At 50.6% G+C, this 18,317-nt stretch overlaps 1 protein-coding gene across 2 annotated transcripts in view; it reads left to right on the top strand.

The window, feature by feature from the left end:
• The window catches only part of LOC126537012 (uncharacterized), a 157,349-nt gene that overhangs the window by 39,645 nt on the left and 99,387 nt on the right, over positions 1–18,317 (top strand). The gene's annotated exons all lie outside the window — the stretch shown is intronic.

The following is an 18,317-nucleotide window of genomic DNA, read 5'->3' as shown; positions in this document are numbered from 1 at the left end:
TCGGAGTGCACTCAGCAGGCATAAAGTATTCAGCCTCGCCATGCGACCGACACGAGAGACACTCCGATGTGTTCATTTTGCTTGCACCCGTGGTTACAGATATATGCTGTGGCCAGCGTTTCCTGGAGCGTTGTCTCCGCTGCGAAGTGTATTTCGCGTTCCCGCGGTGCCAGCGCTCTATAGCACGGCAAGTCGTGTCCGACGGAATAACGTGGCCTGAGATGATGATAGTGATCTAAAGAAAGGAAAGACGCTTGATTCTGCAACTCGTCAGGGACCACGGCGAAGCGTCGTCAGGGGAGAGGGAATGGGAAGCGAAAGATGATAGAGAAAGAGGGAGAGAGAGACAAAAGGGAAGGAAAGACAGGGAGGTTAGCCAGTGTAAGAGAGAGGGAGGGTGTGGCCTAATAGTATACGCGGCACGCCAGAAATGCGTTCTCTCTCGTACGTCGTGCAGAAGCGGGCCGCAGGTGGCGCTGACAGCATGTATATGCTTGCTGGGACATAACGCCGTGGTTGTGGCTGGTGTGCCTTCATAATTGCTATTGCAATAAAGAAAGATCATTCGCAGATTTACGCCAATCTGAGCAAATGATACGTCAGTGACGTCGAAGCTTCATTCTCGTACCCTTCAGATGACCTAGGGGTTTGCTGCAGCTGTTCTTGCCATGATTTCATCAACGCCGCCGCCTGCTCGTTTGCCACTGTCGCCCCGGTCGTACGGCTGCTTCGGGACTCTCCCAGGCAGGTTGTGTTCCTGGCTGCTCTTTAATTGACAGTTGATATACTGGCGGCGCCCGTCAGCACTCACCGCTGTACTGACGCCTAGCTGACCTCCACCGCGGAGACGGTAAAGTACGATGCAAAATTCACCGCCTCGTTTGGGCAACTCTCGTCTCGGCTCCTCGGTGATGTCTGTGACGCTCCGTGAAGCACGGACGATTCAGAAATCGGCGCGTAGACTTGGCGCCCAAGTTTGAGAGAAACACCGCGACATGCCGTGTTTGCAGCTTTAGACACGAGGGTGTGGGGCGATTGCTTGTTTGTCGCGAAGAAGTTCTTTTTTTTTTTTTGTGCGCGTTCTTGTATTCCCTTCCGTGCCTTTCTTTACACGTGCGCGTAACTTCGCTTAAACGGGCTCTCAAAAATGCTTTCGCTGCTTTTCAGTGCTTCTTTATTTATTTATTTCCTTCTTCCTTTCTTTCTTTGCTTTTTTTCTTTCTTTCTTTCTTTATCTGACCTGCGACTAAGAGCTGCCGGCGGCCACTAAACGCGCCTGTCGCCTTTAAATTCGTATCAATAAATCGGATTATGTTTTTTAATGGAAACATACTTGTTTAAGATATTCTCGCAATTCAGTCACACCACCTGGATTTCTTGAATCCCGAAGCTATCTTGCAAGACCATTTCAGAGCTGTGTTAATAATTCGCAAGAATAAATGGTAATTCACTTTGTAATGAGTCACGTTAGAGCATATGTCCAAAGTTGCGGAATTGAAGCCGGTCATTAATGAAGTATACCTATTTGGCAGAAATCGCGCACTAAGTGCCGCTTTCGAGAAACAAGTCTTAGAAATCATGCGGCGAAACGCATTGATGTTCCAATTACACTTATCAGCTCTGTGGAAGATGGATTGCCGCGCGAATATGCGATTCAACCAGAAGAACTGCCAATGTGTTTCATCCATTCATCATCAGCCCGTTTGCGTCAATTGCAGGGCCAAGCCCTGTTCCATCTATCTCCAGTTGTCACTACCTCGCGTGAGCCGACTCCGTTATATCCCCGCAGATCTCATAAGCCCACCACATAATTACCCGCCGCTTTGAACGTGGCTTCCACTTGCGTGAGCACCTGCTCTTTTGGTCTTATACACCACCGCTGCACGCATTACATTACCCGGCGTCAGCTCCACACGTCTTTTTAGCTCGCAGTCTCAACTGTACTCCGTCTCACCGATTCCGTGCGGTGCAACGTAAGCTATAGAGATCGTCCGGTCAGTAAAGAGAGGCCGTTGCACGCTCCGAAAAGAAAAGGGGGCAAGGAGGGGGGGTGGGGGTGGGGGAGCTCGCCCATTGCGCGCCACTGACCCTTCCGTGAAGCTTCCGTTCAGTCGGCGTCGCGCGGAGGTTGATCAGAGGCGGACGATGGGGGAGCCCTTCTTGCGGTTCTCTCGTCTAGTTGGCTGACGCGACCCGTAACTTTCGCTGTACAGCTACTCACGTTTTCTCTCTTAATTCATCTCAAAGGTATGCCTGCCGCGTCGTGCTTTCCATCGGTCTTTGCGCGGCCTGTCGGGACCTACGGGTCTTTGTACTGAGGCCGGGTCCCCACAAGGAATCGTGGACGACAGTCTCCAAGGGCACGTATTAATCGCTGAGAATACAAGCGTTGCAGTACCCACATCTTCGTAAGTTTAGTGAGAGTGCGTCGTACGTTGCGTATTTGAAGACTTCTCACCTCGCCACTTCCCTAGGCTATGGAGCAGACACTTAATTGCATTTCTTTTGTTCATGGCACAGATGCACCCACGAGCGCTCACCTTTCCTTTGGCGCGCAGTCCTCCCAACAGGACGATGCGGCTTGAGGCGTCGTTCCCGCGGTATCGGATTAGCGACGATAAACGACGACCCCGTTCCCACGTCGCAGTTGACGTCGTTATCCGCGACTGACTCTTCTTATCGTAGGCAACTCCTTTTCGATGTCTGCTTTTTCTTAATTAGCGATCTTCGAAGAATTTTGAGCGAGCCTTTGTCCAAGCCTTGCAGGGGAGTTGCCTCGTATTTGCCTTGCGGTGAAGTTGGCTGTATATAGAGTCGCCAGTGGAAGCTCTTAGCTTGCTCCCAAACCTCTTTGCCGTGCTTCTAGTTCTAGACTTAAAGGTTAGTGGATAAGCGTATGGTGGCGCTGCATGCTGAAGTGGCATGCACACACGGGGACACTAGCACGTTAAACATGTAACGGACACTGCGCTTCCACTTCCTGCTCTCGCCGGTGATAAAGCATACGTAGGCCAAACGGGTCAGTGATGTTAAATGAAAGGCTTCGACAGCGTGAGAATACAACGAGCAAGATACCGACATCGGGCAGTTTAACTGCGCACTGTTCGGAGATGCCGGTGTCGGTCGATGTTTGACAATACAAAGAAGTTAGCTTATGGTGCAAAGGACAGAAAGGAAAGAGAGAGATAATTGACACATGTATCGGGACTGAAAAGCTTGGCTGCACGAGTGTCAGTGCACCTTCTGTAGCTTTAGATGAAGACATGTCACATTCTAATGAAATGCGCTTTGCGCAGTACGACAGCTCGCGCGCTGTCTTTATACGGCACATGTTCCGTGTGTCTTGTATGCTGTCGTATGTGGTTTCATGCCCGATTGTTGCGTATTATATAGCGGCACTTTTGTGCGATTGAGTAAACACGCGATTGAATAAACAGTCGCTATGTAACGCAAGGTCCGCGTCCCTTCCGTGTTTACGCGCTGGTGTCGCCGCGTGTGGTTGTCCCAGTGTGTGCTACCTTAGCAACACCACGCACCTCAGACACCGTACAGTCGCGCCGTACGAAATAGCCCCAGTGGAAGCACTTCTGAACGTAGTTCAGTAAAGTGGGAATCAGGCTTGTATGTATACAAAGTGGTCAAGCGGTCGATTTGGTCGCCATCGGTCGCGAGGAGAAAATATATACTGTGCGTCCCAGTTAACTTTAGCCAGAGTTTAAAAATATGCGAATGCCACGCAGCTGTACAGAACCAAGGTAACGTTGTTTGCCGTCGCTCGGAGATAGTCAAACTATTTTCTTTTCATTCCGCCTAATTAGATAATTAGGCCAGATTAATTAATCAACTTCTCAGATATTATGGTGGTGGTGATAAACTTTATTGAAAGGGGGAAGGGTAAAGAGGGACGTGTCAACGAGGAAATTGTAGAGCGACATGAAAAACTCCCGATACAACTTTCTGTTGCTCAATACGTGCTACATAAAAGTGTTTTTTTTTTCCTAGCGTGAAAGAAGCCCGCAAATACACGCAAGGAGGAGGAAAGAGAAAAGTAGAAGGCAGGGAGGTTGACCAGAATAACGTCCGGTTGGCTACCCTACACCAGAAGAATGGGAAAGGGGAAAACAAAGATCACAGGGAGAGAGAGGAGGGAAGGAAAGAAGAAAATTGCGGTGAGTTCGCTGACGCGTGTGGTCTTATACAGAAATTGCATTAATAGTCACAGATGGTCGCACAAGCCCGTCCTCCTTAAGAAGCACAAAAGTGCCTTCACAGCTTTACGGGCCGACGGGTGATGGGGGCGATGTTCCAGCAACACCTGCACAGAAAGCGGCCGATTGTCCAGTTTTTGTAAAGCTTTGACAAGTTCTTGTCTCTCTAGGACATATCGTGGACAGTACCACAGCAGGTGGTCGATGTTTTCTTCGGTGCCACAGACCTCGCATGCTGCACTGTCAGTTACTCCAATTAACGTAGAGTATGGCTTTTTGAAGGCAACTCCTAACCAAAGGCGACAGAGAAGCGTAGCTTCACGTCGATGAAGTCCGAGTGGAGGTCGAAGTTGCAGGGAGGGGTTTAGTCGATGCAGTCGTGTAAGTCGAAAGTTTGGCGAGTTCCACTGGGTCACTGTGAGACTGCGTGCCAGGTGTCGAGGCTGCCTTGCGGCGTCAGTCCTCGAAAGCGGAATTGGAACGCTGTGCTCTTCTTGATGTGCTGTGCGAGCAGCGTTATCGGCGGAATAATTGCCACTGATTCCACAATGGCCAGGTACCCATTGAAAAACGACCTCGTGACCTTTTTGTTGGACGTGATGGTAAAGTTTCACGATTTCGTATGTCGATTGGTCATGGCATCCGTGTCGGAGAACTGACTGCGTGCACTGTAATGCCGGTTTTGAATCACAGAACACAGCCCATTTTTTAGGTATTTCAGAATCAATGAATTCCAGTGCTCGACGCAGGGCCGTTAGTTCTGCCCCCTTTGAGGTCGTGACATGCGATGTTTTGAACCGCAGTGTCATTCACAAACACACGCAAAGTGTCTCGAACGGCCAGTAGCGCGGCAATTTTGCGAGCAGTTCGCGCTCAACAGGTTTCTCCAGGTTTATGAGCACCGTCTCCAGCATCGTTGCAGTATAAGCTTTGAGTCTTAAAAAAGAAGAAAGTGCAATTAATGGTATTATACGGCGCTTCCGTTCTCAGAGGCTGCATCTTGATAATGCATCAACATCGGTTAATAGAAACAACAAAACCGTACTGTTGGTCGCACTCGCGTTTCAACGTAAATAGGGAAAAAAAAAAAAAAAAAAAGATACGGCCAGAACCTTTCGCAGGAAAACCTTCACGATATACTCTTTCTTTATTTATTTCTTTAAGCTCTCTCTATATCTACAGACTTTGGGATAGCAGGTTCACCAGTGGCCGAGGTTCCCACATTGTCGTGCAACCTTCGATTTCCCGGCAGGATCTGAGCTGGTCCAGCACGTCCTCGAGTCTATTGCTTATGTGAAGAGGCGGTTATAAGCTGCGACAGTCATGGTGGCGCAGTGATACGCTCGCTGTCGCATCCGCCCCAAGGACAGCCGTGCTAGTTGGCCTCGCAATTTGTAAACCTTAGCGGGCTACCATCGGACTTGTACATTGATTACTGCAATGCGATGGGACTCACCTCGGCACACTCTGGCCGCTGGACCCGTGAAACAAAAAACAAGCCAGGGAGAATTCACGTACGTGGGCAGCAGTGACCCATCGTGTAGTATTGCGGTGTGTGAACAACTCGCTATGCCTTGAAAGTGGTTTAAACTGCGGAAGTTTAGCCGCTGCGGCAGTGTGGAGCCGGTATGTATATAGATAGAGGAATTCCTGAAGCGGAATTTTCGTTAACAGTTTCTGGAGTGCTTTTTAGAACTCGAGGTCGCTGATCGTTGGCCATGGTCTTTGCGCATGGCCGCCGTTGCATTTAAACACACGAGGCCACATACATCGACAGCCTTGCACGCAGTGCCAGCTTCCGTGAGTGGTTTATCCGCGATATATGATCTTTATGCGGTGCTACGGTAAAACATAAGTAATCAGCAGACGAGGGATTTTTCGCCTCTGAACACATTTAGTGCGAAAAGGATGGGACAGACGGGAAGCGCAAACCCAGATCCAAGCTCTCAACTGCTGTCGAAATCTGTAGTAAAGATGGACGAGAGGGGGCAAGGACGTCTGGCCTAAAGCCCCTGCATCCACGCGCCACCTGGTCGGCGGAAACATGTATGGAGGGGCTTTAGTCTGGCCCTACGGACCTGGAACTTGCAGCTAGGTTTTGCCGGACGTTCATCGGATTTATTGTGCAAGATCGCGATCGAAAAACCTCGCGCGCCGTACCCGCGCTCCTTCGCCTCGACGAACTCTCTCATCCCTGACGCGTGCCGCGCATCCTCCAGGGTCGAAACACCGGCGAAAGCTTATGGCCGTGCACTACACGGGTGGCGTCGTCGTGCACGCGTCTCACCGGCAGCTTTTCGGCTGGCCCTCATAAATAACAATGCAACAACGCACAAGAACTGCAACCGGGGTTCAGGGCGCGCGCACGCGCGCCCGCATATGTTCCCTTTCCACACGCGCACGCGAGTCCGTGGCCTTAACCGAGATTCCATTTCCGCCGGACGCCTCCTCCTGGCAGAGCGGCATCGTTGTTGTTTGCTGCCGCCTCCGAGGCTTTTGCGGCCCCCACCGTGGGTCCAGCCGGGGCTCGAAGAAGGGGGCGGGGGGGGGGGAATCCCGCCCGCAGCTGTCGCGCGCGAGCGAGCGCACAAAGGTTGACCCGATTGCGGGGTGCATGATGCGCGCGACGACCTCGCGCCGTGCCGCGCCACCTGGCTCCCCCGTACTGCCGCGCAGCGCACGCGCCTCGGCGGAGAGCCGGGCTGTCGCGCGAGCAGCACGTGCACAAACGCGACGCCGCGGGGACCGTCGCTCGAGGTGGGGGAGGGGTTCCCGAGCAGCCGTTGACAAACAACTGCGCCGTTCACGTGTGTGTAGGTGAGGTGAGGTCGGAGCAGCCGGATCGCTCCGCTTCGTCCTTCACCGAAGTCGATCCGCTCGTTCGTTGAGGGTTGGCTGGTTGTCTCCGCGCCGGTTACCGGTCCCGCTGCCGAAAGGAGCATTTCTGGGAAGCGGCGGAATGCTGGGAAGCCTGCTTTACGACCTCGCCCGTCGAGATGTGGTGGGCGCGGCCACTGCGGTTCGTCCCCGACCGAACCCCCGCTATATTGTAAGCCCAACTCTTTGATTTGGGAGAGGAGGCGAAGTACTATAGGTCACGGTTAACCAGGCCCTTACCGCAAGCTCTTATATATGGCTGCGAACGCCTGCAGTCTCCCTTCTACTAGTTTTCCGCGACTTTTGGGACATCTGGAACGCCCGCATTTGGCACAGGGCCCAGCAGCTCGAGGCCATCGAGTAACCAGATGTATAGCCTTTGACGCACGTATTTGGAACACTCCTCCACCCCCATTATGCGTGCTTATCTCAACGTAGAGATGAACACAGAGCATGTAGGTTTACGTTCGCTATGATGACTAGCAACATGCACACTCTGATGTTGGAGTTGCTCGCCCTGCACTGCATACATTCGGCAGCGAACTGCTCAATTTGGCCGGTTGGCGCATGCTTGCGTGAAGAGAGAAGCAGTGTTTTAGAACACGACACGCAGCTGATAACACAGCAGAGGACGTAGACGACAGCGCCTGTGTATGTGTCGTCTGCTGCATCACCTGTTCTAAAGCGCTGCTTCTTTCTTTCATTCGGCTTCACAACCTACGGCTTGGGCAGTTCTGTAGACAGTCTGCATGTTTGTAAACAAACAGGCATTCAGTACAGGCAAAAAAATTAACAGTCGAGTACGGTGGCACTTTTCTTCTGCGCTGTTCTCTGTTTGAAAGAACAATCTTTTGCAAAGTAACATTGGTTAATTTGTCGATATTGCGTCGTTGGGGGAGAGTCAGCGTCGACCGCGCCACTGATTGTCCCCGTTAGAGCCGCCGCTGCTGCCAAGTACCGCAAAATATAGAGGAAGACTCCGTGACCACTACCTGTATCGAGAATTTTCGAAATCAGAAAGCGACATAGCTCAGAACTCCCTGTTTGAAGGAATGAACCTGACTATTAACTCGCAGGCCGGGGCACAGATCAGCAGTGGCCAGCGCTTTCAATGGGCACAATTCGCGACCATACTATCAGTATAAACTACCACTTCAGCGCAGCAAGCCGGAAGGGGTACTTCTTAGCGGACTAAAGAGTAATGGCGATTCCAAGGCTTTCTTTTTTTTTTAACATATTGTAATGATAAACCAGCTTAGCCATTGTGATGAAGATGTGGAAAAGCGAATATAAAAGAAAAAAAAATTCTGCGGTAGGAGCAAGGCTGAGCTAAGTCCCCCTTTCTCCCCTTTTACCATAATCTGCTGGCAAATCGCATAATGCAGCTCGTAGCCTTGGTATCCTGCTCAAAAAATATACAGCGGAAAAGCAGCGAAGACTACCGACACAATGGCGCCATCAGGATAGACGCGCAGGCAACGTGAGCGTGATTTTTCCAATAATTTACCCGCGTATACGCACCACTGGTATTTCCATAGCGTTTCCTGCAAAACGTACTCGGGGGGAATTCTGGCGCGACAGTGTCTAAAGGAGCTGCAAGTATGGCGGTTGATCCAGCGTGGAAACCATGTTTAGTATATGGATTTGTCTAAACTTCGTCCTTCTGGCTTCAAACGTCCCTGTGACATCGCAAATTGACCATTTCCGACACATAATATGGCGTTATAAATGCAACAGTTCTCAATGGTTTTGCATGCGGGCAGGTTCTTAAATATTTCCTCGTGCGTTTGAAAGAATCGGGTGGCTTCGAAATTTACGCTAATGAAGACAGACAGAGTGTAGTAAGGAAAGCCACAAGAACGTCTGAAGCCACAAGCACGATCACTAGACAAATCTATGTACTAACCGTCATCCCCACACTTAGCCGAACGATCGCAGGGCCTGAGTTTACTGAAGTAAATTTAGCAAGAAACACTATTGGGTATTTCGCTCTCGATCTCGTCACGCTGGCGAAGAAATTGAAGGTCTTTAGTTTGCAACAGTGCTGACAAAGGTGCCTGCACCACGCGAGTGCTGCGCCATTCCCGACGTGTGTGGAAATTTGATGGCAATTTCGTGATGAGTTGGGCGAATTGGTTGAGTTGGTTGACAAAGCCCGGAGAACGTAATGCGTATAAGATGGTCGCGCTGAGCTAAGAACTCGGCGGTTTTTCGAAATCAACGCGAACGTGAAACGAGACCCAACCCTGAGCGCTAAAGCACGCCACTACGCAACCATGCGCAGCGAGCAGGTCCCGTAAAATAAGTTTTGTTAGAAAAGCCACTTTACAATCAAGAAAAGAAATGGATTGCGCACTAACACACCTATCGTGGCTTTTACCAAGGCTAGGAACCTAGACCGGACTCTTTCAGCGAGGAACAGGAATGGTAATCAGCTATATATCTATATATGTGGCGTTTTTTTATGTACTTTTCGAGACATTTGGGAGAAGTCTTTATAGACAAGGGCTCATATTCTCAAAAGTTTAATTACTTAAGTGACCTTCGCTGTCGGCCATTGCAGTGGCGTTTGCTTCCATGTCACTACAATCGCTATCATTACCGACAGGCGCCCCAATACTGGCCAATGAGAAGACAAGGACTTGGAGTCCTGTTTTTTCATTACGGCACAGTCGCACAGAAAACAGGACGGCGTTCAATTTAGAGCGGGCACCAAGCCATTGCCACGTTCGATTCAATCCTCACAACTAGCAAGTCCCCACTTGATCCCGTAGTCCCTAGTTCCTCTCTTCTTGAGGGAAGGAACCTGCCTATTACAGGGAAGCTGTTAGTGCGACTAGGAGCACTCAAAAAAGTTATATGCCTGTTTTCAAGGTCTTATTAAAAAAAAAAGTTAGATATATCACGAGAGAGAGAGAGAAAGAGAGAAGCAGGAAAGACAGGTAGATTAACGAAGGTCTCGCCCAGTTGGCTACCCTACAAATTTTATATGGCACGCAAGTGAGACACAAAACATTTTTTTTTTTTTCAACTCACCTCATCAACCAGCACATCCCCCTCCAAACGCCTTTCAAAATTGTCTCCTCAGTAGGGGTGTACGAATATTCGAAACTTTCGAATAACGAATCGAATAGTGTCTATATGACTCGGTTTTTTAATCGAATAGTCACTATTCGTAAATGCGAATATCTTTCGGATACATTTCGAACATTTTAAAACGTCCACTATGCCCAAATAAACATAGAATTGGAGCAAAAATACGGTAAATGTTCACCCCCGCTTGCTTAGTATAGACATAAGACATGGGAACTTGTGTAGCGGAGCAGGCTACGTCGCTTAAGTAGCCATACTTTACAGGCTAGCCAGCGATCATTCGCACTCATGCACGCAAACAAACTACTTGTTTGCCCCTAATGGTCCATTTTTGCCTTTAATAAACAACGATTCACAACGTACTATGTAATAACAGAAACTTGCTGACTTTAAGAATGCCAGGATGTGAACATCGTTTTAAATTAATTGTGATAACGGCTGTTCGTTATTCGAAAAATATTAGGAAACTATTCGATTCGATTCACTTCTGGCACTATTCGATCCATATTCGATTCGTTCTCAAAAATCACTATTCGCACGCCCCTACTCCTCAGGTCTAGATGTCAGTCCACGAACACGATCTCTTCTGTCGTTGCGAACGAAGGGTGGCTGACGCAGACGCTCTCAAACGTGGTAGTTAGGTCCCTGGAAGCTCGCGAGTGCGTTGATGGCTGTGTTTACTTTAACAGCCAAAGGGTCTGACGCGTCGGCTTGCCCGTGCACGGAAGCCTCCACCGATTACCGCCACCTTGCCGACGTCGTGATTTCGAAAAATTCTCGCGCGCAGGGGAGCGCGCCTGATCGTTCCCGCCCGACCCCAGGCCAGTGTTTTCGTAAGGTTTTCGTTCTTATTTCTGTCTGCATCTTTTCTCGTGTTTAGAGAAACCCTGCGGTTTTTCTTGCTTCTGGCTTTAATTTGGCGATAGAGCGCTCTTCAATCGGCCCATGCCGAGCATCCCCCCCCTTTTTTTTTTTTTTTACTCGCTATTAAAAAGCAGCGACAGCAGGCTTCCTGTATAACCAGCGCCTGTGCACCTGGCGAACCTGTGTGCGGTGGTGGGTGATTCTGCAACCTCGTGAAAAACTGAGCGGGCGGCCGCGCGCGTACTACAGGACTCCGTGTTCGCACGAGCCAGAGAGGCGCGTGCCTTGCCCCAACGTAGCCCCAAGGGCTCTCAGCGCCCCATCTGGTACAGACCCACCGACATCCACCCTCCCCCATTTCACCTTTCCGAACTCCGCCTCCCCTTGCTTTCGTTTTGCACGGAGCTCGACCCCCCACTCCCCCCTACCTTGTGCCTGCGCACGTGCACCGTCAAGGCTGCATGGCTGCCGGCGCCGAGGGTGGAAGCCCACCATTCTTCGGGGTCGCCAGATGGGGGCCCCCGGGTCGGGGGCGCCCTTTTGTTGGACCTCGCCACCCCTTCGGGGCCCTGCGTGCATGCGACCGCTCCCGGGACGACGACGACGACCTCTTTTCTTTTTTTTTTTTTTTTTTGCGGCGCGTTTTCTGACCTCGCGCGGACCCCGCCGCATCCGGCGCGGTGGCCGAACAGAAATGAGCACGGGGACCGATGACCATGCGTGCCGCTCTCTCTGGCCTATCCCCCTCCCCTGATGTTCCTGCAGGAACGGGACGGGTGTCTACCGGCAGTCAGGGAGCCATTTTTGAAAGGGAGAAGCTAGAACATGTCGACGGAATGCTCGGAGAAGGCAAGAAAGGGGTCGCAAGCAGCTTGCGTATGTACGCGAGAACCTAAACTTTGCATGCGTTTCGCTGGGACTCAAGCGCGCCTTACAATGCATGCGCAAGAGAAACGCGAGCCCCTTTGCTCGCCCTAGTCTAAAACACGGGAGTCGCCCGCACAGCCTCGCTGGATGAGTTCCGTAGTGCTGTCGAGCTCTGGGGAATCAGCCAGGTGTTCTTGGCCGTCGACACCGTGGCCGTCGGTGGTGGTTGCTTGAGCCAGCCACCATGTCAGCAAAAAAGAGAGAGAAATAGACGGTAAATTGGATGCAAAGGACGGAGAAACAGAAAAGTCTGCGGAGATTTGCAAGGACGGCAAGGCAGAAAACAGGAAAGAAGGTTATTACGATAGCACGAAGATCAGTGACTTGCTTTTTGAGGCCCGAGCTGGCAGCCTGAGGAAGAAAAACATACAGGAGCAAATGTTCACAACTGGATGAGGCATGTGTCTGCGCTCAACTAAGCTCCGCAGACGACTCGGCACCCCGGATTCAACTGTATGGTCATGCGCGCAGTAGCTTCGTTTCTTTGGACGAAGGCTGTTCATGTGTGTGGAAAACGAACGGAGAGCCTTCTGGACGTTTCAAACATTCCTCAATCTTTCACAGACTGGAATGGTTTCTTTGAAGAATTCAGCATAGCTAAATGAAACTACTCATTTGGAAGTCCTTGGGAGCTTTTAGGGATTTGCTCTCAGTGGTGTGACGCTGTTCTTGATGCATGTAAACTAAGGGTTTGCGTAGGTTTGCTTAACTTTGTCTTTACTGTATGTTATCTTTTTTTTTAATTGGGCGAAATGTATCCCACCAACCAGGACTTAGAACTCTTGAACAGCCACGTCTGCACCAATAAGACCGCGGTTTCTCGTGACTCGCTTCCACAATTAACTGTGCTGAAACATTCGCGAAAATTTAAGGAGAGAGGGGGGAAAGGGCGAAGAAAATGCAAGGTGGTCAACGAGACGCACCTCCTTCGGTTTGCTACCCTCCACCTGGGAAAAGGCTGTCGCTCCGTTCGCACGAGTACGTCGAAACTACAGTCGCTCACTGAGGTCTGTCGATTACCGTAACTGCAGAAATGAACGCATCGCCTTTGGGCTTGAGACGCACATGTGGGCCATGGTTCAAGTGCCATTTGTCACCGTGAATAATTTTGGAATTCTGGTGGTCTACATATAGCGCGGCGCGGAGTAGCAGTCGCCGGTCGTCGTAGCGAGGACAGATGCAGAGCCAGTGAGTTCTGCTACGCTTGCCAGAATCGAAGGAAGCACACTTCGTAACTGAGGATTCTGAATGTGCGCCAGCGTTGCACGCGAAGTCAGCATTAATACCGAGCTGATGTGGTGCGGCGAGTATTTAGGGAAACTCTGTCGACTAAATGCACGAGAGTTTCGACAGGTTTCTATCTGGTAGTGATGTGGTTGAGATGCACGTAGCGACACTCTGGGACACGAACGGCGTGATAACGCGAGGAAAACCCGTTTTTCGTGTTGCCCGCCGGCATCTCGTGCTGGTCCGACCGTGCGGAACTCGTCCTTTGGCGCGTGTGAAGAAGTCCGGCCTGCATGAGGCGCATCGTGCGACAGGAAACGAAAGTCGTGATAAGGACAGGCTGCAGCCCTCGTCGCGGCCAGTTTGCTGCATGCTGCTGCTGCTGCAGGGAACGCCCTGAAAGCAACCAGAATTGGGGCGCGAAGCCTGACCTTAGCCGCAGAACTTACTGGCTGCGCGGTTTTAGTGCATGATCTCCGGTAAACAAACCGCAGCATCATATCGTCTGTTTAATTGTTCATGTCTCTAAGTACACCACAAAGTATTTGTCCGTTAGCAGCGTAAAGCCCACGTGTAGTGCCTCGTCCAGTTGCATTGTTGCAGATAGAATCCTGTTGCAAGTGTGAAGCGTATTTCCCACTCAGTGGGACGTCACAGACAAAAAAAATAAAATAAAAATGGGGAGTACAATGTCCCGACCTAGCCGCACAGTGCTACGCTACGCAAGACGATCGACCACTTAGGTTTCTTAATGTGCGCCCAAAGCTAGGTTTGTTGCATTCTGGCCCCCTTCAGAGTGAGGCCTCGGCGACCGTGAATCGAACCCGAGACTTTGTACTCAGTAGCGAAACGCCATAGCCGCCGTAGCGGGTCGTCGCAGATTTTAGTGCACCTTTGCATGCTTAGGTCATTTTGCTAACGTAAAAGTTGTCAAAAGACATGCTATAGATTGAGTCTATGAATTGTTTAAATTTTTGAGCCTTTTGCTTGCGACCGCCAGCTAATCAGAGCCGATCGCTTCAGGAGCGCTACGTCCGCAACATGATGTTTAATGAAGTGTTGCCCTAGAGTGACGTATACAGGGCGTTTTCGATCTGTTTGCTCGCCTTCGGTGATGGGCGGCTTCTTCTTGGTTCACGCTGTATAACCCGAAAGAAGCACACGCCACTTCCGGTTTTAGCGCGATATCATTAAGGACCCTGTGTCGCAGAAAATCCGGTGTCGGACGTCGTTCCGCGAAAATTCATTCCGAACTACAACCACGCACGCCCTCCGCGTGGCACAGAGGCGTTACTGAACTAATTAATTTCCTCAAAGTAAAACGCGTCAGAAAAATCGTAAAGCGCAACCTAAACACAACCTACAGACGTGATAGCGACGGATTGTAATTTGAATACACCAAAAAACGTAATTCTGTTACGCGGAAACTCGAACACAAACCCTTTTTTCCAGCGTTTCTACCATTCATAGAGCGGCGCGGCCCGCTTGGTTCCTTGCAACGACACCATCGAGATGGCGCTCGCCTCCGCGCATCCGCAGGGAAGCTGCGGTTGCCGGGAAGCGTGACAAGCAGTCAGGGATCTTTGAATGCTATCGGCCTTCCACTTTTAAAGGCGAAGCGTCCTCCAAATTTTTAAACGTGGAGTTGCAGCTGTACGCTTCGCACGCTGTTGGCATTACACAGACGTGGATCTGTGCATGGGTCGAGTTGCAAGCAGGTATCCAACACGGTCGATTGCAGTAGTACGCGTCTGTGCGCATCTCGAATCGCTCGAGTAGTCTTCAATATGTCCTCCGAGATCGGGCAGCGCGCGGAGCGCGGACCCTTCAACATGTTTGTCCACTTCTCCGATAGGATCGGGCGCATCAGCCGTCGCGCTGTGGAAGAGGCTGATTGAGCACGGCACTACGCAAGCGCATACCTTGAAGACCAGCGGCTTCATCAGATCGCGTAAATCAACAGACCCCATCCAGAATTTTATTTACGACTGCAGCTATTCGGTTTAGTTCGCGTTCTTCACTCGCGAGTTTGGATAGTAGCGTGTTTGGAACGAGTAAAGCGCTAATAGCAGATCCCCGCTCGCAACAAGAAAAGTGCTAGGCCGTGAGGGTGATTGCCGCACGTAGTTTACTTGATTGGGAGAGAGAGAGAGAGAGAGAGAGAGAGAGAGAGAGAGAGAGAGTAAAAAGAAACTTCACCTCTGAAAGTGTACCACGCGGCTGGAGTCCCCTCATAACTTAAGCGCCTTTATTTTCCTAATGTAAACGCTATGGTAAGTGGAAAATAAAAGCCAGTTGTTTCTTGCTAAAATATCTTATTTGGCTGGGTATTGATGACATGATCTCCCACAATATGTGCCACGGCATTCAGATGTCCTACTAAAAGATGTGACGCAAAGCTGTCATTCAGTAGGACATGTACGGCGAAATCAGCTGTCTTAAACACGAAGGAAGTGAGAAGAAAGCGCTTCCTATTCTCCACTATTCCCTGATGTCTTTTCGTGCCCTGAGTATATCAGATAGAGGTGTCCCGGTCTCATTCTCAAGACATCGATTCCAATACCTTCTTAAACGCATTGAAGCTGACACGGGAGCCCGGTGTAGACTGTCCCACAATAAACGTGCGGTACGATTTAAGATCTTAGAACCGGCGTCTGGTATAGTCGCAGTCCGGGACTCGATAATATACTAGTCTCTGATTCTACTAGACCGTGACAGCATCGATCGGTTGCTTTCGCGAAAAAGCGAAGTGATTAGTTCAGTTATTATTACCAGCTTCAATTATGGCCTATGGCGACGAACGAAGTTGACGTGCGCGCGCATTGTCGACGCATTTCATTCTTTCCCGCGGTTATAGTGTAGCAATTTAAACTAGACGTTTGGCTGGTCAACTTCCCTGTCTTTGTAGTCTCTCTCCAGGTCGTCGCTAGTACTATGTCTGCAATACTTGCGCGAGCAACTTGCATCGGCCAGTCACACTTACTGCATCGCTTCTTGTCGGACAGCCACAGCCAAGAAGCACTTGCTCACATTAGAACTTGTTCACTTCTGTTTCAGGCCATATGGATGGTACTGTCGTAGAGAAGGAAACCATTTTTATTTGCGTCCGAGAGTTATTATTATAGCAGTTAATTTATTAATTAGCAGCGTGTTTGCTGAACTATTCGCCACTGAAAACTCGCTCCAGCCTATATCAAGAACTCGACCATATATAGGCTATGCGTCAAGCTTCCTGTGCTGAAGGCCTGACGCTCGTCTTTAGGACACGCGTAGCGTGAACGAGCACGTGCGAAATGTGGTTGCGCGAGAACGTTCTGCGTGGACGCATTACCCGTGCACTTTGCGCGTGTATATAGTGCTCATACCGCATATTAGATAACGGGTATATAACTTATTGTACTATATAGCATAGTCATCTGCTGTTTACCTCTCTCCCTGTCTCTGCCCTTATCTCGGTGAGGAGTACCTGCAGGCTAGAGACGCGCTGTTTCGGCCGGCCTCTCCTGCCGATATTAAATAGGAATTTTGAGGCATCCGACAGCGTATCGCGGGCGTTACAAGGCTGAGCTTGAAAGCGGGTTCGCTCCATCCGTCTGCCCCGTCAGTATACCGCTGCCCCTGCCTCCCGTTGAGTTAGCCGCAGATTAGCGAGATTGACTGTGTCGATCGTGGTCGTTGTTGTGTTTTTCGTGCCGTGGACGCGTCGTCATTCCGCCGCCGCCGTCACGTTGTCGCCGTGGTGGCGGCGCTAGGCGGCGTTCACACCCCCGAGTCACGCAGACGTCGCGCGACCAAGTTTCTCGCTAAGCGATGGTCGCGAGTGGCCGTTTTGGTCGAAAATCGACTAATTTCGTTTGGTCACTCACTGGCCTATTTCTCAGCTCCTCGTATAGAGTCGCAAAGCTGCTGGACCAATCAACGGCGCAGTATATAGTAGGACGTCGGTATACGCGCTGACGCCTATTTTACGCAGCGATCGACGGCCGTGTGAGTGGACGTGAATGGCGTACACACGATGGCGAGACAATTCAGTTACGGCGACCAACGGCTCGCGTTTGCCGGTGTGAACATCGGTCGCCGCGAGTCGCACCTTTGTCGCCACTCGCGGTCGGTCACGCGACCTCCTTCGATCTGGCTGGTGTGAATGCCGCCTAAGTGAGTTCAGAGCCGGAGGCATGGCTGAATCGGCCGTGTGCGAGTAACAACTCTAAGCCGTGACGGTGGCCGACACCCAGCCGTACGCAGCCTTCGCAGTATTGCACGGTTCTCGCGAAGCGGAACGTTGGAAGATAACTGGGCGGTTCGCGCGCTCCGTCTCCGACCGCGCACGAGGTAATAGGCGAGCGCGCGTAATCGGGAGCGTCCCGCGATTCAGCGGAGGCCACCCTCGTACGCGCTGCGTGAGACAAACGACGCCGTCCCGTGCCGTTCGGGCCCTGATTGATGAAGACGACGCACTTCTCACGATACTATGTACGTACCTCGGCGCTGGTTCTGCTGCTGTGTGTACCTTCGTTATGTAGGACTTTGGACAATTCATTACAAGCGGTAATTGGCTTGCGCAATAACTTAATTTGCGATTGTTTAGAGATGTCTGTAGAAGCTCATCTGTAATATATGAGAATAAGGTGTCTGCTGATCGGCTCGTAAAGTCATGGCTTCCCACTTTTAGTGAACTACTTTTCGCGGGTTCTTACAGATTACCTGTAGACGAAATGAAGAATGGATGAAATACTTTAACTGCTAAAGCGATCGACAACGTGCCAGTAGACAGCCCCTATATTATTTCAATCGATATGCATAGGCGCGTGAACCGTCTACCGCAAGATGTCACATATGATACGAAATCGAAAACATATACGAAGGACAATTTGGGGGGCTGCGACGAGGGAAAATGATAGAGAGAGAAAGAAATTCCTCGTTATTGAAAGGCGGCTACTGCGCTAAAAGCGACTATATATATTAGGCGACAGGTTGTTATTGCCGCGTTCTCGGAGGTTTCTTTCTAGTTTGATTTTCGTATGGCCCCTTTCTACAGGAAAGCTAGCCAGTACAAGATAGCCAGCCGGAGACTTCATCTGGTTAACCTCCATTTCGGTGCTTTCGTTATCTATCTATCTA

Source organism: Dermacentor andersoni, chromosome 4 (assembly GCF_023375885.2).
Source record: "Dermacentor andersoni chromosome 4, qqDerAnde1_hic_scaffold, whole genome shotgun sequence".
Lineage (NCBI taxonomy): Eukaryota > Metazoa > Arthropoda > Arachnida > Ixodida > Ixodidae > Dermacentor > Dermacentor andersoni.
This window is presented reverse-complemented; position numbering and strand designations above follow the sequence as displayed.